The sequence below is a fragment of the Orycteropus afer genome, unplaced genomic scaffold (genome assembly GCF_000298275.1).
Source record: "Orycteropus afer afer isolate SDZICR_OR568_19922 unplaced genomic scaffold, OryAfe1.0 scaffold00044, whole genome shotgun sequence".
NCBI lineage: Eukaryota > Metazoa > Chordata > Mammalia > Tubulidentata > Orycteropodidae > Orycteropus > Orycteropus afer.
In genome coordinates, this window is record NW_006921631.1 from 12,246,706 (window position 1) to 12,271,780 (window position 25,075).

The following is a 25,075-nucleotide window of genomic DNA, read 5'->3' on the forward strand; positions in this document are numbered from 1 at the left end:
CATGAGTTGGAGTCTCAGTGGCCAGGGGTGGCTTCTGCATTATTCTCTGGACTTTGTGTGTGCACTTCACTATCATAGTCAGGCATTTTGGTAATGCATCTGGATAACATGTTGTTGTTGTTGTTATGTGCCGTCGAGTCGGCCCCGACTCATAGCGACCCCTCCTTGGGTTTCCGAGGCAGTATCACTACGGAAGTAGGATTGCCCAACCTTCCTTCCGAGGAGTGGCTGGTGGGTTTGAACCGCCAGCCTTCTGGTTAGCAGTCAAGTGCTTTAGCCACTATGCATAGTAACCCTTCAAAAACTATGGGAATATGGATAAGAAGATGATGATAGCTCTTTCCATCAGTATCAAAAATGAGACATGCAGTCATTGTGATACGTTAGGATCAGATCATTATTCATTCATTAATTCATTACTTTAAATAATAAATTTGAACACTTACTATGTTCAAAGAACTTTATAGGAGCTGTGTTTTATCCTCGTACTGACAGCTTATAAGATATTTGGGGAAATGAGACATTAAATTGTGGCATAAATTAAGGGAAATTTCACAGAGGGATTTAATTTAAGTACCAAATGAGTGGTATAAACAATAATTGCTATGAGTTCATAGAAAGATTCTACTTTGGAATGGTTAGGGAAGGTTACATTGAGGGTTCTGGCTTTAATGAATGGGTTGAGTGTGGATAAAGAAGACAGAGCAGAGAATCTTAGATGTGTGAAATAAAATGGCAACAATACAAAGGAAGAATGATCACACCATAATGAATAGTGAGTAGACCTAGCTTAACTGAAGCTAACTGTTGTTAAGAGTAATTCATGAAAAAGCAATTTGCAAAGGTAGAAAATACAGGATATGGATACCAGGTCAAGCAAAACAATTTTAACAGGAAAGTGATGTGCTCGAAATGAAGCTTTAGAAAGAATATTTGATGAGAATGGATAGTGCAAGAGGGTGCACAGTTCAGAAGGGCAGATAAACGTTAGCAGACCTTTGAAATAATCCAGAGGTGGAATTGGGGAAATAGAAACAAATTGTTGATGAGTGAGTTGTGGAGAGTGAACAAGTGAGATTGGATGACTGATTAGATACAGAGCAAGACAGGACTCAAAGATGATTCAGAGATTTTGAATTGGGGAGTTTGACCATGGATGGAAGATTTTTGAAGACTGAAATATAAGAGGAGCTATGGTAGCACAGTGGCTAAAGCACTTGACTGCTAACCAGAAGGCTGGAGGTTCAAACCCACCAGCCACTCCTCAGAAGGAAGGTTGGACAATCTTACTTCCATAGTGATACTGCCTCGGAAACCCAAGGAGGGGTCGCTATGAGTCAGGGTCAACTCGACGGCACATAACAACAACAATATCATTGCATGACAGAACAAAGAGTGATTAGAGAAGAATGTGTTGAATTTTGAACAGAATTATCACCATGCCATTTAATCTGATGGTGAAAGATCTCCAATTTCTTAACTTGCCTTACTGTTATAGTTTCAGATCCTCCTTGTCCTTTACAACAGGGGCTCTCAACTATGGCAGTGCTTTAGAATCAACAGTTGTTTTTAGGTGCTGTTGAGATGGCTCCAACACATAGTGACCCTAGAATGAAATATTGCATGGTCATCTGGAGACATTAAAAAATCCTTAGGCCAACCTATACTCTGACCAATTAAATCAGAATCTCAGAAATGAGAACCAAATATCAGTATTTTTAAAAAATTTCTTGCATAATCCCAATGTGCAGCCAAGTTTGAGACCATTCTCTTGCAGGTATTCACTGCATTTAGTTTCAGTGTTTCTTTCCCAGGGCCACACCTTAGAGAAAAGATTTACGTTTCATGCTATTGCATAGTTAACATATGTTGCAAGATTATAAATTTATTTATCTATTCAATTGATACTTACTGCACACCTGACATATATCAGGCACTGTATTAGTACTGGGGATGCATCAATGAACAAATCAAGATAAGAAAAAAATCCTTGTTCTCATGGATTTTATATTCTAATATGAGGACATAAATAATAAGAGAATTTAAAAAAATTACCTATATGGCAAAAAGTCCTAAGTGTCATGGAGAAAAATAAATCAGAAAAGGGAGATGGAGAGTACTGCAGACAGAAGAGATTCTAAACAATAAGAGTAAAGTCTTGAAGGAAATAAGAGAGGGAGCCATAAATCTAGGAAAAGCATTCCAAGCAGAGAGAAGAACACATGTTAAGGCCATGAGATGAGAGTACACTTTGACAGTCCAAAGCAGTCTAACAGGCAGAGCAGGGTGAGAAAGGGGGAGAAGAGGAAGCTATGAGGTCAGAGGAGTAGTAGAGCATAAGGCACATAGGATAGGTGTGGCCTTGTAGGCTATTGTAAGGATCCTCATAACATGGGAAACTTTGGGGACATCTGAGCAGAGAACTGACGTGATATAATTTAGATTAAAAAAAAAATCAAAATAACTTCTTTGTTCAAAATAGATGGTTTAGCATGGGCACAATTCTCAAGCCCCTAATCATAATTTCTCCATGTTGTTGTTATGTGCCGTCGAGTCAGACCTGACTCATAAGGATCCCTCCTTGGGTTTCTGAGGCTTTATCACTATGGAAGTAGATTGCCCAAACTTCCTTCCAAGGAGTGGCTGGGGAGTTTGAACTGCCAGCCTTCTGGTTGGCAGTCAGGTGCCTTAGGCACTATGCTACCAGAGCTTCCAATTTCTCCATAGTTTTAAGCTAACAATAAAATAAAACAATCCCTTTCCTATCTCTGTGCTCTGTTGTTACGTGTCAGTGAATTGATTCTGACTCATAGCAACTCTATAGTAGAATGAAGTCTGTACCTCAGGGTTTCCAAAGGTGTTATCTTTATGAAAGTAGACTGCTACATCTTTCTTCCACAGAGCAGCTAGTGGGTTCGAAGCACTGGCTTTTGGGTTAGCAGCTGAGTGGTAACCATAGCACCACCAAGGCTCTCTCTCTGTATGCTAGAAAATTCTTATCATCTCCTACTCACTCATTAAATATTAACTCACTTACCTCTTCTTTCATAAATTCACCCAGAATTGACCATACCAGCAGTAAGCACTTGCTCCTTTCAATCTCACATTCTGCAGTTTGAATGATTTCATTTAACACATTTATGTTAAACTAAATTTGTATATTATTTTTCTTATCCCATATTCCCCACATTCTGACTCTCATGTGTCCCATCTCAATGACTAGTGCTACCAACTACTCAATTACCCAAACCACCAGTGTAGGGCACATTCTTGGCTCCTCTCTCTCCTTCAAACCCTATATCTAAATATTGTTGTTGTTGTTGTTATGTGCCATCAAGTTGGACCCGACTCATAGAGACCCTTTTTTGGGTTTCTGAGACAGTATCACTATGGAAGTAGAATGCCCCATCTTCCTTCCGAGGAGTGGCTGGTGGGTTTGAACCACCAGCCTTCTGGTTAGCAGTCAAGTGCCTTAGGTGTTACGCTACCAGAGCTATCTAAATTGTTCAAGAATTAGACTATCATTTCTCCTTCTCCATTACCATTTCCCTAGCCCAGGTCCTCTTTATCTCTCAACCTTTTTTGCAAGAGGCTCCTAACTAGTCCAGACTCTTCACCCTTCAATCTCATATCTATACTATAGCCAGACAATTTCTTCTCAAATGCAAATCTGATCATGTCATTTCCCTGTTTATACCCCAATACATCCATAATAACCATTAAGATAGTCCCTAACCTCCATAATGTGACTTGAAAGACACTCTTATTTACTTCAGTTTCACATCGTGCAATCTCTTCACATTATGATCTCATCATAGGAGATGCTCTTTCTTGCTTCAGGGTATTTGTGCACAATGATCCCTATGTCTGGAACACTATTTCCCACTCCCTTTTCATTCCCCAAGGAGCTCTGGTGGTGTAGTGGTTAAGGCCAGCTGCTCTGCGAGGGGAAGATGAGGCAATTTACTTCTGTAAAGATTTACAGCCTTGGAAAGCAAATGGTGGCTGCTATAAGTCAAATTGACTTGATGGCAGAGAGTTGTTTTTTTTTTTTTTTTCCTTTTCCTTTCTCCTCCCCTAATATAGCCTCCTCCTCCTCTTTATCATCTTTCTTCTCCACTTTTCAGCTCAGATGGCCATATAAAAGCCTTTAGTGACCCTCTAGGTATGGGTTAGACAGTCCTCCCCTAAGCTTCATCTTTATCATAGCATTTATTATACTATTTACTTATCTTTATTAACCACTAAGCTGTTTGTTTTGTGAAATGCAAGGAATGAGTCAATTCTTTGCATCATTTTATCCCCAGCCCCAGCAAAAATGCCTGAAACATGTTTTGTTGTTGTTAGGTGCTGTCAAGTCAGCTGTAACTCATAGTGACCCTATGTACAATAAAACAAACCACTTCCCAGTCCTGCATCAGTCTCACAATCCTTGCTATACTTGAGCCCATCATGGCAGCCATTGTGTCAATCCATCTTATTAAGGGCCTTCCCCTTTTTCACTGACCCTCCACTTTATCAAGTATGATATCCTTCTCCAGGGAATGGTCCCTTCTGACAACATGACCAAAGTAGGTGAGATAAAATCTGGCCATTCTCACTTCCAAGGAGCATTCCAGCTGCACTTCTTCCAGGAGCAATTTGTTAGTTCTTCTGGAAGCCCATAGTACTTTCAGTACTCTTCACCAACACTACAACTCAAAAGCATCAACTTCGGTCTTCCTTATTCATTGTCCAGGTTTCACATGCATAGGAGGTGATTGAAAACACCATGGCTTGGGTTGGGCACACCTTTGTCTCCAAAGCGATATCTTTGCTCTTCAGCATTTTAAAGAGGTCTTTGGCAGCAGATTTGCCCAGTACAATACATCATCTAATTTCTTGACTGCTGTTTCCATTGGTGTTGATTGAGGAACCAAGCAATATGAAATCTTTGACAACTTCAGTCTTCTCTCCATTTATTGTGATCCTGCTAATTGGTCCAGTTGTAAGGAATTTCATTTTCTTTTGTTGAGGTGTAATTCATCCTGCAGATTGTAGTCCTTAATCTTCATCATTAAGTACTTCAAGTCATCTTCATTTTCAGTGAGCAAGGTTATGTTATCTGCATATCGCTTGCTGTTAAGGAGTCTTCCTCCAATCTTGATGCTGTGTTCTCCTTCATATTGTCCAACTTCTCAGAACATAGTAACTAAAAAACCCAAGCACTTTGCCATCGTATCAATTCTGACTGATAGCACCCTATAGGAGAGAGCAGAACTAACTGCCCCATGTGATATCCAACCTCTGGTAGTGTAGGGGTGAAGGCATTTGACTGTCAACCAAAAGGTCTGTGGTTTGTACACACCAGCTGCTCTGTGGGAGAAAGATGAGGCAATCCACTTCCATAAAGATTTATAGCCTTGGAAATGCTATGAGAGTTGCTAGAAATTGGAATTGACTCAATGATAGTGAGTTTGGTTTTGAATCTTTACAGAAGCAGACTGCCATATCTTTCTCCCATGAAGTGTCTGTTTTGTTTGAACAACCAGTCTTTCACTTAGCAACCAATTGCGTAACCACTGTATTACCAGAGCTCTTTAGAATGTAGCAGGTACTTAATAAGTAATTTTGGAGTTACTACAAAATGAATCTTTTTTTATTATATTAGAATTAACTTGGGGCAAACATAGTGACTGATGCACATTTGTTTCCCACAAAGTGGACATTGAGGAAGTAAATAACTTCAGGTAACGTTTTTCCCCCCACTCTAGTCTTTGTACAGAAAACAGTAGAAAAGAACAATACTGTAGTTTCAGTAAGTCTTGGATGATGGAAGAAAAATAGAATAAATATTAATCTAAACTTTTATCTCTTTGAAAGAATATTACTAGTATTGAAAATGAGAAGTTATTATCATTGGTGTAAAATATAATAGAAAAAAGGAATAAAACTAATAAATGCTGGTGAGAGAGCAATGAGGAAAACTTGTTACTGTAGTCAAGTCAACTACAACTCATGTGACCCCAAGCATAACAGAACAAACATTGCCAAGTTCTTCATAATCCTTAGTGTGTTTGAGTCCATTGTAGTGGCCACGAGGGGGCTCATCTAGTATTATGTCAGACAACATTCTGTGGTGACCCACATGGTTTCCATTGGCTAATTTTAAGTAGTTCACTGGGCTTTTCCTCCTGGTCTATCTTATTCTGGAATTGCATTGAAACTTGTCCACCATGGGTGACCCTGCAGATATTTTAAATACTTGTGACATAGCTTCCAACACCACAGTAAGACATAAGTCACCACAGTATGGCAAACTGACAGAGAGGTGATGGCATGAGAATTTATCTTGGATAAATTAAATGCTGAAATTGAATGGTGAGATATACTTTAAGTTACTAATTCCACACATGTTCTGAGCTTCCTAATTTGTCATTCTAAATGTTCCCTGGAATTTAGATGTCCACATATTGGTCATAATATTTTATAATATAAAAGAAGATTGAGCTGAAATTCCACTGCTTCTATATTTTGAGATTAAATTCCTTCAAGAATATGGGAGGGAAAAGAAAATGCCTTGGATTTTCTTACAATGTGGTTTCCAGCTCCTTTGCCAGCCAGAAGAAGATGCCTGACAATCAGGGCCGAGCGGCCCTGCACCATCAGGGCTGCACATGTTTCCTTTGTTCATTCTTCTGTGGGAGGACATTTGAGGCATGTAACCACACCCACTGAGACACAAGACTGAATTAAAAGTGGATTTAGAGAGCACCCAGCAATGATAAACTGCAGTTCTGAGAGAAATAAATTCACCACCTAGATTCCCTTTAGACTGCTGAGGAAGAGATTGAGGGTAGGACCAAAATAAACTTACACTGACAAATAAATAAACAAAAAATATTATTTTTATTATACAAATAATCCATTAGAGCAATAATGTTTTTTATATTTATATATATTAGTATTAATTTATAGATAGATCTATAGTCCCAACACAATGCAACTGATTTATTGCAGTTGAGTCAGATTCGACTCATAGCGACCCCTCCTTGGGTTTCCCAGACGGTCTCACTATGGAAGTAGATTGCCCAACCTTTCTTCCAAGGAGTAGCTGGGGGGTTTGAACCGCCAGCCTTCTGGTTAGCAGTCAAATGCCTTGTTGTTGTTGTTGTTATTTGACGTCGAGTCAGCCCCGACTCATAGCGACCCCTCCTTGGGTTTCCGAGGCAGTATCACTACGGAAGTAGGATTGCCCAACCTTCCTCCCGAGGAGTGGCTGGTGGGTTTGAACCGCCAGCCTTCTGGTTAGCAGTCAAGTGCCTTAGCCACTATGCTACCAGAGCTCGTGTCAAATGCCTTAGGTGGTACAAATGGCTAACATGCTCAGCTGCTAACCAAAGGGTTAAAGGTTCAATTCCACAGAGACACCTCAGAGGAAAGACCTGATGATCAATCTACTTCCAAAAAGTTGGCCATAAAAGCTCTATGGAGCACAGTTCTAATCTGAAATACATGAGATTTTCATGAGTCACAGACAACATTGCAGCAACTGGTTATATATACACACACACACACACACACACACACACAAACAAACACACACACACACAAAAAAAACTCTGGTAGTGTAGTGCCTAAGGTACTTGACTGCTAACCAGAAGGCTGGCAGTTCAAATCCATCGGTCACTCCTCAGAAGGAAGATGGGGCAATCTACTTCCATAGTGATACTGCCTCAGAAACCCAAGGAGGGGTCGCCATGAGTCGGGTCCGACTCGACGGCACATAACAACAACAACAACACACACACACATATATACATACACACACATATATAAACTTCTCATGTTACATAAAACAAAGAGTTCCCAGGGAACTTAATTCTAAACCACTGAATGACAAACACTCTTAGAAAATATGGGTAGAAGATACCATAAGAACCATATAATCATCCAGCATTTCATATGTAAATCTCTTCTGCAATGCCTGGGCAATGAGATTGTCTAGCATATACCTTCTGTTGATAGGAAATCCTTGATGATCAAGAGCAGGTGAAATCACTGGGAGTGATCACCTAGGGCCCATTTTCCTCCTGATCAGCCTAGTTAACAGTACTGTGTCAGCAAGACCTCTACTGGTTCTTCATGGGACACAGAATACCACTAACATGTAAGAAATGCCACTCTGGGATCCATATCCTGTCCAGCCCAGAACTGTGTCTTTGACTATGGAATCAAAAGCTATCTGTTGGAACAATACAATTTCCCTTCATGACATCCCACTAGGGGCTGGGGAATTACTATGAAGAGTTCCCCTACACCTCTCGCTGACATACTTGTACACTTTTTGTGAACTAAATCAGCTCACACATATTCAATTCCAATGTTAGAGTAGCACTGTGTTAAGTGCTCTCCCCTCTTGGGACATGTTTTTAGAGATTCTGTAAAGGAGCACTTCTTAACTGGCTCCATTTAGTCTCTTTACATTTCTTGGAGTAGCTCTTGTTGTAGTCCCTCATTTTAGGTGAAAACAAGATTAATATTCAGATTATGGACTTCTCTCATCAGGAGGTAGAGTATACTCTATCACTACAGGTTGGTTAACTGTAGACTTACTACTATTTTTTTATCTTTGCTTGTCCCATATAATTTTTTATTCTGATTCAGAATTTCTCAAGATTGGCATCAGTCTTCTGCTGCTTCTAGCACTCCAACAACATAGACATGCAAACTCTGGAGTCTTCTGCAGAAAAGGATAGAAGTTTTAATTTCATAATCAATCTAAATTTTGCATTTTATGTCATTATATACATATATACAACATAATATTTTACATGAATAATAATTAAAGTCAAAGTTTGTCCTGTAACTTCACATTTCTCCTAGCAAGCCAAGATTGATCTTAGGGGATGGAGAAGACACATATTCTCCATTAAAAAAAAAAAAAAAAAAATCATACTATAATCTCTCCTGGTCCTCCATAATTCCAATTTCCCTCTTGTCCCCACTGGCACAACCCATAACCTGGATGCTCCGATAATTCTCAGGCCAAGAAAAATACCTTCTCTCCAAAAGGCCTCTCTATGCCCAGGTGTTCTCCATCCATCCATCCATTCATCTAACTACCCAATACATATTTATTCAGTTCCTACTAAGTCTTTATCACACATATATTACATATGTACAAAGTCTTTCTTTTCATCTCAATCCCTGTAATCTCATGAACATGGAATACAAAAAAGGACTTAAAACAATGCCTGGCCCCTGTATAAGGGCCAATGGCTCAACATTACAACTTCTTGTCTAGTTTCTCTTTATGAATTTCTCTTTATGACTTTATTTGAACTTGGATCAAAGAATTCTAGTTTGCACAATTGGATCTCCTTGAGGTTCGCATGTACTTGACTCATCAGCCTCTTTCCTATTTTCACTCCAAGGAACAGGGCAGAGAGAAGGTGGCTTATATGCTTGCTATGGATTGAATTGTGCCCCCAAAAGGTATGTGTCAAAAATGTAGCTAGGCCATGATTCTCAGTGTTACATAATTATCTTCCATTCTGTGATATGATGTTTTTACCTATGTGTTATAAATCTTCACCTCTATGATGTTAAGGAGGCAGGATTTGAGGCAGTTATGTTAATGAAGCAGGATACAAAATACAGGATTATGTTGTATCTTGAGTCAATCTCTTTGGAGATACAAAAGTGATTAAACAAGCCAAGAGAGATCAGAGGGACCTCAGTATCACCAAGAAAGAAGAGCTGGAAGCAGAGCATATCTTTATAACGTGGGGTCCAAGTGACAAGTATCTGCTAGAAGCAGCAGAAGACTGATGCCAAGACACATGGATATCTCCAGAAATGCTGGGCCCTCATATGTTGAAAGGAAACAAGGACTTTCCCACAGAGTCAACAAAGAGAAAGCCTTCCCTGGAGCTGCCACTTTGAGTTTGGACTTCTTAGTCTTCTAAATTGTGAGAGAAGAAATTTCTGTTTGTCAAAGCCATCCACTTGTGGTATTTCTGCTATAGCAGCACTAGATAAAGACAGTAGTTTGTTTATTTTATTTGTGTGTTACCAGCTTCATGTCCTTCAGTAGGTTACATAAATTAATGAGCACTATCTTCCTGAAAAAATAGGGATGATAACATACAACATTTAAAGTTGCTTTCAAAGTGAAAATGAAAATAAGTCTTAGTAATTTGAAATACATCAATAGGCCTGACTCCCAGTAGGTATCCAATAAGTAATTGTGCTTCAGAATGCAGCTAGAGCCAAGTTTCAGCTTCTTGCTGTGAGCACACAGTAGTGCACTATACACAGCCTACGCACAAGCCAGAGACAGCAACAAACACTTAGGAGAGGTTTTTGAGAAAAATTCATAGGTATTTAAGAACATAGTAATAATTATAAAAAGGTAGAATTTGCTGAAGTTCCTCACTCTGATTTTATGTTGAATTAGGGATGCCTGAGTCTGGGTGTTCTATCATCTTTTTAGTTCTTAACCGCTGTTAAAGTTCTCTTGCCTGCTTAGTAGACACACTAGAAACTTTGCCATGCAAGAAGTGCTAAAAAAAAAAAAGTAATGCCTGTCTCCAGATCATGGTTCTAACTACTTAGGGTCTAATGGATGTCATAGCAACAATGAAAAGACTCAGTTCTCTGACTTAGTAGATGAAATGTTGTTAGCTGCCATCAAGTGGGGAGCTCTGGTGGTGTAGTGTCTAAGGCATTTGACTGCTAACAAGAAGGCTGGTAGATCAAATCCACTGGCTACTCCTCAGAAGGAAGGTTGGGCAATCTACTTCCATTGTGATACCTCGGAAACCCAAGGAGGGTTCGCTATGAGTCAGATCTGACTCCATGGCAGTGGTTGCGTTTGTTGCATTGCCGTCAAGTGGTCCTCTGACTCATGTGACCCCATGCACAATGGGATCAGACTGTTGTGAACCATAGGATTTTCACTGGCTGATTTTTGGAAATAGATTGCCAGGCCTTTCTTCCTAGTTCATCTTAATACAGAAGCTCTGCTGAAATCTGTTCAGAATCATAGCAACATACAAGCTCCACTGACAGGAAAGCTAACTGTGCTTGAAGTAGATTGGTTGGGAATCAAGTTTGGGCTTCCTACATGGAAGGCAAAAATTCTACCATTAAACCACCTCTGCCCTCTTCTAGATGAAATAGCCAACTTTTATCAAGCACCTAGTATGTGTCACACTGTTTACACAATTCATTAAGGTTACACTGTTGTTGTTGTTGTTGTTGTTTGCCATCAAGTCGGCCCCGACTCATAGCGACCCCTCCTTGGGTTTCCGAGGCAGTATCACTACGGAAGTAGGATTGCCCAACCTTCCTTCCGAGGAGTGGCTGGTGGGTTTGAACCGCCTGCCTTCTGGTTAGCAGTCAAGTGCCTTAGCCACTATGCTACACTAGTATATGCAAATTGATACTTTTTAAGGTAAAGTCATGTGCAATGGGTTATATAGATACCCTGGTGCAGAGCTGAGAGGTGAAGTTTAGTCCTTCAAATTCTGGAACCTGCACACTTAACCTCTATGCTAGAAAATCTCATTATTTTCCCAGGATCAGTGGCTATTTTCAGGGCAGTCTGTATTAATGCACTTTAGGTCAATTCATTTTTCTAAACTGTATCTTCCAGTGTAAACCTTATGAGGATAAAGGAACAAAGTGATGAAGAAAATGAAGCCAGATGACTGAAATGGATAGGAGAAAAGATTGTACAACCTAAGAAAGAATTTGCAAACCGAGAAAACAAGCTAACCTCTGCCACAGAAGGATATTAGGAGGACTGAGGAAGTAACTGGTATGAGCTGCTCTGTGCTCCTTGAAGGAAGGAGCTTTATAAATAACGGAGGCCATTTTTCTCTTTAAAAGAGAATTAAATGAATGTTGATTGTTTGCTTAACTAGCACAACTTGGCCTTTATCACTACTAGTGATTTCCACCCCCTCATAAAAGGAAAGGCCCTTGAGATCATAGGGCATCTCCAACATGTGGAGCTGCCCAGAATTTGCACTAAGGGTCCCCAGCAAACCATCTTTGTCCCAGACGGACTCTCCGAGGCAAGCATAAGAAGTGCATGGGATAAGCAAAGGGCTGGGTGCCATAGCATTTGTTTTCCATTGAATAGGATTAGGGATTCTGACATGAATGATTAATCACCACATTGCAGACGGCTGACGAACACAGGAAAGAGTCCACTCGGAATGGATGGTGCATGCAATCTATTCCAAACAGCTGCTGGGTGTCCTGTGCCTTCCACCCTCCCTACTCTTTCCACTGGTTTCTTACTCCTTGCTTTCCCTTTCTCATTCTTTTTCCCTTTACTCTCTTTTTCTAACTTCACTCTTTCTCTCTTTCACAGTAATTTTCTTGTTCCCCAGGCCCCTTTCTCTCCACCTTTCTTTCTCTCTTTCTTTTGTACCATCCTGCCTTTAAAAAAAAAAAAAAAAAAATCTTACTTATATATCAAGCCATTGCCCAGGTCTGGGACGCAAAAGGAAATAGTAAAGGAGACTGGATTTGAAAGCACTGAGCCAAATTGCAAGAAGTCCTGGTGGCACAGTTGGTTGTGGCTAACCAAAACATTGGTGGCTCAAACCTATCAGCTGCTCTGTGGGAGAAAGATGTGGCCATCTGATTCTCTAAAGATTTATACCTGTAGGGTCACTGTGGTTTAGAACTGACTCAAGGTTTGTTTGTTTGGGAAGAGCTAAATTGAAGCTTTTAGCATTCCATCCCTATGTTCCAGTCAATGAGAAAGTACCTCTCAGCTGACTGAGGGGAACAGACTTGTATAGCATCACACATACACAATTTTTATAAGGAAGACAGCAGTAGGAATAGGGTTTATATTTTCAGGCATCTCAAGTTCTGGAGGTTTTTAGTAGTTCCTTTTTTATGACAGTAGATTAAGAGGGAGACTAATTCCTTCCATGTTGGTAATAAATAGCTTGGTATTATAGTGTTTAACTTTACAATTTATCCCTTGTAACTTTTTGGGTTTTGGAAAGCTGTATTTGCCATAACTTCTCTTTGGAAAATGATACAATCACAAATTCTTGAGTATTGATAACCAAGAACAAGGACTCTAGAATTTGACTTTGGTATTTGACCCCTGGCTTTACATGTCTTACTTGGGTTACTCTAAATTAGTGATCCTCAGCCACTAAAATGCACCAGAATTGTCAGAAAAACTTGTAAAAATGCAGACTGCTGCTCCCCAGGTCCAGAATTTCTGATTCAGTAAGTTTAGGATAGAGACCTGGGTGTAAATAGTTAACACATTTGGTAGCTAAGTGGCAGGTTAGAAGTTCAAGCCCCCACCCAGATGTGTCTCGGAAGAAAAGCATGACAATCTACTTTAAAATCCCTATGCAGCACAGCTCTACTCTGACACACATGGAGTCTGCATGAGTCAGAACAGACTCAATGGTAACTGGTACTGGTAAGTCTTATGTGGGGTCCAAGAATGTGCATTTCTAGTGTTTCCAAGTGGTCCTGCAACTGCTGTTCTAGGAAGCACACTGAGAACCATCACCCTAAAGGATTTCCTTGACCTCCATGCTCATGGCTCTTCCCACCTTTATAAATGCATGTGGTCTAGTGTCTATAGCCTAGAAATTTTGTGATTACTCTTAGATAAAGGAAAAGTTGCTAACAAAATTGACAAAAGATCAGAAATGAGTGTCATGTAGCCAAATGAGCCATTTAAGACAAAAAAATGTAGCCAGTAATAGTAGTCTCTCTGGCCTTCAGAATCTATTTTTTATATATTCCCTTTGATACAGTATATTCTTCCCTATTCCTTGCCTAACGAACATCCCCTTATCTGGCTTTCTCTGAAATTCTTCGTTTTCACCCATCATGTCCAAAATGATGGGTGGTCCATACCAAAACATGATGAGCTTATCTTTGAGGTGTTGCCTGCTTGAGATATGAAAGTGATTGGAAAAGTAATAATAATAATAAATTAACTGGCCAGATCAAACAAATCAGCAAGCTGAAAGGACCTACCCTGTCCAAAGTGCAGTGTGGCTGCCTGCCACCAGGTATCCTTTTAGTGAAAAATAAATAAACAAAAAACGCTGCCATGGACACAAATCTGACTCATATAGGACAGTATAGAACTGTCCCAATGGGTTTCCAATGTGGTAAATCTTAAGCTGACTGCCTCATCTTTCTTCCACAGAGAAACTGGTGGATTTGAACCAATGACCTCTTATGGTTAGCAGCCAAATGTCTTGACCACTGTGCAATAAGAGCTCCTTGTCCTTGGTATTATAGTGTTTAGTGAGGCTGGGATCAATTATAATTAGTGATTATAATTGAAATGGAATGTAATTGTACAACTTGGGGTGGTTTAAAGTTGATTTGACTAAAATTACATCATGAGAGGGCATTACAAAGAATTGCTAACAAAGGAAAATAGAAATGAACCAGCAGTTCGTAAGTTCTTGACTCAAGTTGGATGCTCAAGGTGGGCTCCTTCTACTGACTCTTATTCCTTTTTTCAGATGTGGGTTTCTGTGCATGTGGCAAAAACTGTAAAAACTTTGGATGTCTTGATTTATAATAAAGTGAAACAGCTTCAAGTGTTATCCTCTCTAGGGTATTGGCTTTGTAAATGAATTCACACCCTGGGAAAAATATGGCCCCAAATCCAAGACTGGCTTTTCAGATGCTAACCCAATAGGCCAAAGGCTATTGAAGGTATTGGCTTCTTACTCACATTGAGTTGCCCTTTCTACACTGCTGACCTCACCTACTATAAAGATAGTCCTTTACAGAAATTGTCTCAACACATTTGAGAATCTACCAAAAGTGTAAAGCTAGAAACGAGAATGAGGGACATTTGCCTTTGATGAGGAAATAAGATCTTATAGCCCATGGAAAGGTAATTGAAGTAATGCTCATGGTCCCAAAAAGCTGAGCTGTCACATTTAACTACAAAGGAAATATGAAAAAAATTTGAAATATCAAAGCGTAACATTTTTCCAGTAATATTAATTCATTTACCCTGTACATAATTTTTTCCGATTACCCATTACGCTTTATATAGAATATGAGAAATATGGTTGCTTGTACGTGACTAAGAGTCTCTCAGGTTTTGTATCTCTTAACTTTTTTTTTTTATTATTCTGGTATAAATTTTTACCTGAGTGCTTTATGAACATAGCTTTTTGCATATAAATTCCCTAGTGGTTTTTTGTTTTAAAAGAAAGTGTGACTGGAGCCAAGGAACTGCCAGTATTTAATAATGTTTTCATTTAAATATTCTCCATAGATTTTGAGGTTAGCACTGTACCTCAGGTGACAGTAAGAGGGGAAGGGACAGTTTGGCATTTTATTCTTGCTGCCGTGCATTTGGAGCCTTGTTTTTAACTAAGAAGGTCCTTGGGCAGTGCAAATTGTTTGCACCCAGCTTCTAATCTGAATGTCAGTGGTTCAGACCCTTTCATGTGTACCGCAGAAAAAAAGTCTGGTCATCTGCTTCTATAAAGATTACAGCCAAGAAAACCCAAGGAGCAATTCTACTCTGTAACCATGGGGGAGCCATGAGTCAGAATCAACTCAATAAAACCTGTTTGGTTTTATTTTTGGGATTTGAACCAGGCTACCCTGAACAGGGAGTTCCTGGATGGTGTAAACAGTTATCATGCTTGTCCATTACCAAAAACGTTGGTAGTTCATTACTCCCAGAAGCGCATGGAAAGAAAGGTCTGGTAGTGTATTTCCAGAAAATTAGCCATTGAAACCCCTAAGGAGCACAGTTCTACTCTGAAACACATGGGGTTCCATTAGTTGGAATCAACTTGAAGGTAACTGGATTTGTTGTTGTTTGGTTTTTAACCTGAATAGACAGAGAAATAACACTTAGAGAAAGATAGTTTGTTTTTTTTTTTTACTTCACCACTCTCAACTACCCAGAAAGATTTCCACACTTTTAAAGTTTTTATAGTTTACCCAGAAGTTTCCCTTGGGTGATAACAGTTAATCTGAGTGTAACCAGGAACTGAAGTGCAACAGACCATCCCTAGAACTTGGGTCTTCCACCAAAAACTCCCTTGGTGTAAATTTCCTCATAAGTTCTTGACTCAAGATGGATGCTAAAGGTGGCCCCTTTGGGAACATAACTTTTAAGTTATAGAATTATGTGGAATAAATGAAATTGAGTGAAATTAGATGAAAGTGCCTAGGGTATTGTTTTGTGTTGTTTCCTGCATTTTCAGCCCTCACCATCCCATCTCCACCAAACATACCAAGAAATTCCAAAGATGAATCCCACTGTTAGGAAATGTGGAGGAGGAGATGACTTTTGTTCATGGAGCATTAGACATAGATGAGTTCTTTACAGCACTTCATAGCCCAGACCCTCCTAACCCTGTCTTAACCATATATGGATATAGTAAATATTAATATACCTTACGAAAAGGTAAAATATAATGCAGCAACAAAAATTTATTTGCACAAAGCCTGATATAGTAGTGTTCATTGTAATTGAACAGAAGAATCTCACTTTTGGCAAGCAGGACTTGGAAATCTGTCATCTGTTGTTATAAAAGACAGAAACTCCAATATCTATAACACATACAGTAAAAAACCTTGAACACAGATTGAGGTTCCTTGGAGTCCAGGAAGGGCACCCCATGCTAGACTGAGGGGCCATTCATGCTAAAGTTGCCTGACAACTGGGGCCTCCATGGGAAATGCTGTCAGAAAGCTTGCTTGTCCTTTGTCAGGCCAAATTTAGACATTAGGCTTAGAAAAATGGAGTGATTGCAAAAATAGAATTTGAGAGTATATCTGACCTGAATTTGTGGGCCCAGTGCTTAAGACCTAATTTTTTTATTAGCTAATTTGGATTCTCACTGTGTTCCTTCCCACGTAAACACATTGTGTGTGCCTGTTGAGGGGAGAGGAAGCAGAGGGAACAAAATTAAATTAAATCATGAAAAATAATTAGTTGTAATTTTAAAAGTAAACATTTGATGTAAGATTTCCTAATCATCTTCCCTGACCACAAGCAGAGACTAAAGATCTCTTTCCAGAGACAACATCCATTTGTAGTGTCCAACCTTGGAAAGTGGACTGAAGACTAGCTTTTCAGTCAGGTTTGGAAACTAATTTGAAGAAGTGACCTCTAAAGATCCTTCTCCATCTTCATTTTTCTTGGTATCAGGGAATTATGGAAAGTACTTTTTAATCTCAGAATCTCTAGCATGTAGCACAGTACCAAGCTCAGAGTATTTTCCCAGTAGATTTTTTTTTTTTTTTTTTTTATGAATCAAAGGATGAAATATATATGATAGGAGTCATTTACCAGCCTCAGTTTTCTACTTCATTTTGTTGTTAATTGCCATTCTGCTGGTTTTGACTTATGGTGATCCCATGAGTTACAGATTAGAATGTTCCATAGGGTTTTCTTGGGGTCATGATGAGCTGGAATTGACTCGCCGGTAGGTTTGGTATCGATTCCATCTTAATAGAAGCAGATCTCCGGGCCTTTTCTTCTGTGGTACCACTGGATGTGTTTGAACCACCAAAGTTGAGATTAGCTATTGTGTGCAAACCATTTGTGCCACTAGTGACCTCAACTTCCTTTTGTTATTATTGTTAGGTGCCATTTAATTGGCTTGGACTCATAGCAACCCTATGTACAAAAAAACACTTCCAGGACCTGCGCCAGCATCACAATCCTTGCTATACCAGAGCCTACTGTTGTAGCCAGTGTGTCAATCTGTCTAACTGAGGGCCTTCCTCTCTTCCGTTGACCCTCCTCTTTACCAAGGTATTCTTCTGCAGGGAATGGTCTCTTCTGACAATGTGACCAAATTGGATGACACGAAATCTGGCCATTCTCACTTCCAAGGAGCAGTCCAGCATCAGTATTGGAGAAATACTCATTAACAATCTGTGATATGCAGATGATATAACTTTTTTTGCTGAAAGTGAAGATTACTTGAAGCACTTACTGATGAAGATTAAAGACTAGAGTCTGCAGTATGGATTACATCTCAACAAAAAGAAAACCAAAATCCTCATAACTTCATTTTACATGTGTATAAATAATTAGAAGATTTGTATGTGGCAGGGTAATGTGTGTATAATGAAACATATGGATACTGTTTAATACTTGCCTCCTCAAGTAAATTGATATTACGGACTCAAACACTTTCTTTGCCAGGAAATACCTTCACATAGTCATGTATACAATATTCACCATGGCCCCCTCACTTAAAATTACAAGTGAGACATTCTGTTTTCATCTGGAGAGATTTAAAGGGTAGCTCTTTTTGTGTGTTATTGTTTCTCATATTTTCCATAGCAAAATTTAATTACCTGTACCTGATGTACAGGTAGATTGTAGTGTATGTGCAGCAATAAACTTGCACTATGTAGAAGATCATCCTTTTAAAATAGATAAAAATTTCTATAAGACATGATGAAAGATAATAGTACCCTGCCTGAACCCTTCCCAGCCACTCCAAGGCCCACTTCTAAGAAAAACTTGCTCTCAACATTTTTAGCAAAATATTTTGGAACTGATTTACACTCTGTGCAATAATCTACTTATACTGATATTTCTTGATCTTGTATTTTTAGGCATTATTTTTTGACCTCATAGTATGTAAAATGAAGGTTGCATTCGTTCTCTTACACACAAACATTTACACACATCTCTACCATTCTTCCCTTTCCCAATTGTCTTATTTGTCTGTTGTTGTTGTTGTATGTGCTGTCGAGTCGGACCCAACTCACAGAGACCCTCCTTGGGTTTCTGAGGCAGTATCACTATGGAAGTAGATTGCCCCATCTTCCTTCCGAGGAGTGGCTTGTGGGTTTGAACCGCCAGCCTTCTGGCTAGCAGTTTAGTACTGCTATAATAGAAATACCACAAGAGTGTGACTTTAACAAACAGAATTTTATTTTCTCATAGTTTAGGAGGCTAGAAGCCCAAATTCATGTATTTTCTCTTCTCTTTGTGTTTACTTGCTTGCAAAACAAAAGCATTCAAGACATACTTCACACTAATACTACCTAATTAACATAACAAAGAAACTCCATTGTCAAGTGGGATTATAACCATAGGTATAGGGGTTAGAATTTACAGCACACAGTTGTGCATGAGGGACACAATTCAATCCATACCAGTGTAATCATTTCACAATTTTCATTGAAACCTAGAGTCAGTGTTGAAGTTAATGATTATTATGTAATTGCTTAGCCACAGATTACTTTACACTATACTCCCTTTCTTGTACATTTTTTTTTTTAATTACTAATCATTGCCTTCTTTTCCATATGCTTAGTTTCCTATGATCTTGTGAGAATTTGTACTGAAACTTTCTATTTCTAAAACTACCTGCAAAATTGGTCGACAATACAGGTAACCTACAGCTTCTCATTTGTTTTGTCTTCTTTGTTTGTCCAAGAGACATTTCTCTTGGACCATGCTACCATGGCTCCCATAAAAGAGTTGCTCTCCAGGCCTGTCACATCAGCATCACCCTGAGAAAGTCATTTACTTCTCTCCTATATTGTATCTTCATTTTCCTGGGTCTTTTTTTTTTTTTTTTTTTTCTTAATTTCCTTCTTATGTAGGAGTAGGACATTCTCCAGTAGCTCCTGAGAAAATGTTCATGAGAAATAAAATGTTGAAACTTTGCTGGCTTTGAGTGTGTCTTCATTCTATCTTTCGATCTGGTTAGTTTACTTGAATAAAAATTCTAGATGGAAACGTAAAGACTTTTCTTTTTTGTCTTCTAACTTTTCCATGTTTTTTCCATGATTCTATGAAGTAAAATAGGAGCTCTGGTGGCATAGTGCTTTAGGCATTTGGCTGCCAACCAGAAGGCTGGCAGTTCAAGCCCACCAGCCACTCCTTAGAAGGAAGATTGGCTGTTGAGATACTGCCTCAGAAACCCAAGGAGGGGTCACCATGAGTCAAATCGACTCAATGGCAGTGAGTTTGTTTTTTTTTGTTGTTGTTGTTGTTGTTTATGAAGTAAAATGTCACCCTGATTTCCAGTCCTTTGTATGAGACCTATTGTTTTCTTTCTGAATTTTGTCTAGGTCATTAAGTTTCACCATTTTAGGTCTTGATAGAAATCTGTTTCTATCCACAGTGATGTGGCTTTAATGAGCTTTTTCAATGTTGAAATTTATCTCCTTGACTTTGGGGAATGTATTTATGCAATTTCCTTGGTAATTTCTTCTCTATTTTCTTGTTCTCTTTCTAAAATTCTTATTTTTCAGATATTTGTCCCTATGCATTGCTCTCCAAATTTTAATTTTTCCTCTGATTTTCCTTCTTTACCTTTATTCCCCCTAAAAGTTCCTATGCATAGAAACTTGTCCTTGTTTCATGCGTGCAATCAATATCTATTTGGATATTAATTAATAATGTTTTTTTGCCTTCTATTTTCTGTTTTCCTCCAATTTTTTTTTTTTTTTTTTTTATATATTTGAGCTCTGATGGTACAGTGTTTAAGGCACTTGACTGGTAATCAGAAGGTTGGTGGTTCAAATCCACCAGCCATTCTGTGGAAGGAAGACTGGACAATCTACTTTCACAAAGATTTACCACCTCTGAACCCCAAAGGTGGTCACTATGAGTCAAAATCGACTCAATGGCAGTGAGTTTGGTTTCGGTTATGGTATATAGCTGTCTATAACTTTCATGATAGGTGGATTCCTCAAATGTCTAGTGATTCTGGGTTATGCATGTATATTTAAGAGCAAGACACTAAAAGTCAGATTTTTAGTGCATGTGGGTAGGACTGTGTTCTGGTTACCTAGTGCCACTCTGACAAGAAATATATCACAAATGAGATGGCCTTAACAAACAAGAGTTTATTCTTACAATTTGGAGGCTTTAAGTCCAAGTTCAAAGTGCCAGGCTCAGGGGCTGGGTGAAAGCCCCTCAACCTTGGGGTCCAGCTCTGCCTTCTGCTCCCAGCCCACTGGAGCTAGAGGTGTTTCTTCACTCAGACAGCTGCTGGCTGCTGAGGCTGAGAAGCCCAAGGTTGACAAGTAAAAAGGTACAGTCCCGATGTTACCAAACCACATGGCAGGCCATTAACTTAAGTCCAATGTAAGTCCCAAGGTCGGCAGAGCATGGCAGGCTGCTGAGCAATGACATGGCTACATGCAGGGTCCAAGTGTGCCATAAGCTAGAGATCATTCTCAATTCTTCTCCTTATATACAGGAAGCAGACCACAAACCAAAGGCAGCTGCTTGTGGTAGATGCCACCATGGAGTTGATTGCCAGTCTCATCATGGGGAATATCTACCAACAGCTGCCCAGCCACTCAACCAGGCCCAGCCAAGCTGACACACAAACATAACCACCACAGACTGATAGACTGGTAGCCCTCACAGGAAGGATATTGGGTGGGGATCTTGTGTTTACCTTTATAATGGTGATCTATATGCCTCATCTCTTGCATTAATTTCCTTAGAGAAGAATACTAATTTCTCACTTTCAAAGTTTTTAGGAAAAAAACAGTATTGACATTTATAAATATTTTAGTGATGTCATTATCATTGTTCAATTTTACTATAACATTTAAAAGTAAGTAACAGGCCTCTACAAATCAAGTTTTGAAACTGTGATGGAAACATATGCAAACATATTTATAATTTGTTGAACCTTTAAGACAGAAATACTTAAGGAAAAAAATGCTGTTCATAAGGAAGTACTATATCAGACAGGGCTTCACTGCTATTCATAAGGTTTTCACTGGCCAATTCTTTAAGTGAATGGCTTTTTCCTTCTTTTGAGTCTGTCTATGTCTGGAAGCTCTGCTAGAACCTGTGTACCATAGATAACCCTGCTGGCATTTGAAACACTGGTGGCATAGACTCCGGCCTCACAGCAATACACAAGCCACCATAGTACGACAAACTGACAGACAAGTTCATCTCCCCTAGCTGTTCCAAACCACTCCTCTCACTTCCTGGTCTCCCTCAGCCATTCCAAACAGGACTGGGCAGTGTTGTGTTCTGTTGTACATAAGGTCGCTATGGGTCAGAGATGTCTTGAGGGCACCTAACAACAGCAACAAGGAAATAACAGCTGGAGTCCTACATGAGATAAGTGGTTGATTTTCCTTTTCATAATTTTCTCATTTGATTCATGGAGGTTAATATGAATCAATACTGATGAGATTCTTAAAATAATCAAAATGTAGGGGACATCTATGTGGCAAGTCCAGGCTTTAACTCATGTAGCTCTAACTTTTAATTACACACAGACAGTGCATTCACTCCTCACTCCTAATAGCTGGCCTGAGATTCATATCTGTCATTCCCAACTTTACAAGGGCATCAAGTAAATGAAAGTTAGTAAAGGATTTGATGATGTCAGAATAAAAGTACTCTATAATACTAAGAACTATCAGAGCATTTAAAAAAATGAGAAAGGAACATTGTTGCCAGCAAAAATGTTTTTGTGGAATGTGATAAGCAAGTGTATATCAACTCTATTAACACTGTGAAACACTGTGTTGGTCACCAATGAGATAATACATCATTCTAGAGATCAGTGAAGTTATATGTACCACTTCCAATGCCAAGGAAACAGAGGGTACCTATGGTAATTATATCAAAGCTGTAAACCTGTGTCTTTGCTCCCAATGTAATATCCTCTAAATTGGTCAAGGTCAAAAAGAATTCAAGAAAATCATGAGAGAAAAACTGGAAGAAAAAAAAATCTTCCTAAGCTTTTGCTGCCTGTGCATATGTGCAAACACACATACACAGCTTGTATGTTAACAGAAAAGGAACTTTAGTACTAAGTAGTACACAACTTAGAGAGTAAACTAACAATTGATTTCTGCATTAATCCAAGGTAATGGTGCTTCCTATGAGGTAGTTAATATTTATAAACAATTTGGACATCTTAAAGATGATTAAAATGATTATCTGCTTTACAGAGGATCCACCTCAGAACACCTTTTCTGGATTTCTTTCTTTGACTCTTTTGATTTTTAAATTATGAACTGATGCATCCTTTAAGTTGAAGGGGTTTCATTATCAAGAAGTATTTATTGGGCATTTAACTGAAAGATTGGAGGTTCTAGTCCACCCAGAGGCTCAGAATGAAGGCCTGATAATCTACTTCTAAAAAATCAGTCATTGAAAACCCTATGGAACACGTGACACACATGGACTCAATTCAATGGCAACTAGTACTAGTATTATGAGCAAGTCCTAGGGAATGAGGATGTCTTTTTTTTTTTTTTTCAGTTACTTCTAACATGGTCTGGAAAACAAGTTAACACTTTCATGACCTGTAGAATGTGTATCGCCACCAAAATTTTCAGCCTCTCAGGTTTTTTGGGATGGTGCAAACCCAGTTGTAGTATGTGCTACCACCTGGTGGGAACCTGTATTGCTGCATGTATCTGAAGAAATGGTCTTTATCCCACAATTCTATCACTCAAGTCAACTTGGAATATATGTGTCCCACATAATTGTATCAAAATCCATATTATCTCCAAAAATATGTTTTTTTCCTTTGATTTCAGCATGAATTCCATTCTGAAAGCACATAACATCAACAAAAAAAATTCAAATGATAAAACAACTCAGCCATGAAAAGGTTAAGCACATGACATTGATCTAACAATGAGAGAGAACTTAGGGCTGACGTTCCATGAGTAGGTAGACAGCAGATGTCAATGGTGGAGAGAGGGGAGATTCACATTTTTAGGAAATATTTATAGGAAGTGGTGTTGCCAATTGTAATTTGGCGTTAGGGCCCAGAATTTGCATCTGACTCTAAGAAATAAGAAGTTTGAGTCTCACAAGGGGTTGCATGGCTTTGCCTTCAGTGATTTTGATTCTCACAAGACAAAGAACTCAGGAACAGAGGAGTTTCAACAAGGGCTAGAGGACTGACAATGAAACATATAACACCCCTTTTTCAACCTCATTAAATGCCTCAACCTTCACTATTAAAAATGCTCTTGACCTTGTGGGACAAACTCTAGAAGCAAATTTCTCATTTGCTGGCCTCTCCTTGGGCCTTCTGTGACATACTGTCGCTCAGACAAGTACTATTCTTAATGGGTTTATGGGAAAGGCTTGGCCTGCCTTTCCATCTGCACCTTCTGCTGGCTCCCTTCAAAAAGCACTGGCTTGCCATACGACATTCCCTTGAATTATTTAGATTGGTAAATCTTTCTGCATCTCACATCTTTAGTCCATCTGTTAGCCGGAGCTTTGCCTTTATAGGAAGTGTCCTTTATGCATGCTGGCATCTGTCAGCAGTACACTTCCCTCTTTTATTCATGATCTTCTATGGGAGAGGGTACAAGCTGCAGTAATGCTGCATGCCTGGTATGCATTTCATTTTAATGGAAGATTACATGACTGGGGTGCTGGTTTATTACCTTGTTCCACATGCATCTATTCATCACCTGGCAGCCCCCTTCACCCAGCCTGTTAGGAGGTGCAGGCCCTCTGCAGCCCCTTGGTTCCAGCTTTACACAGGAAGAAGGCTTCATGGGGGAGAAAAACCTGTCCTTATAAAGAAGATGAAAGATGGTAAGAGAAAGAGAAAAATATAGGCCAGCAGAAAGAGTAAAGGTCTTGACCATAGGCTGATATCCAGATGCGGACATGGAATTATTTATACAAAGCACTAGATGTTACCATGAACACCATATTCTGAGTATTTTCTCTCTGAAAAATCATGCTTATAAATGTTTACCTTTTTTTTTTTTCCCTTCCCTATTTTGCACTCACAAGATAATGAAATTGTTCAGAGACCTTCTGATCCATTTTTCCCTTTAATTCTGGAATAGTCTTTATAATAATATTTACCAAATGTGGATTATCCACAGGGAATAATCTCCTACAAGAATATTTAAATTATTGTATGCTATCATTTTGATGTTTATTTAAAACTAATCGAAATAAGGATAACCTAAGTAAAGTGGTCATATGTTTCCATTTCCCAGATTGCTTGGAACTTTTATGGTTTGTACCTCCTGTAGATAATTAATGACTGGCAATTATTTTAACACCTCCTATCACTTACAAAAAGGAGCTCTGGTAGCA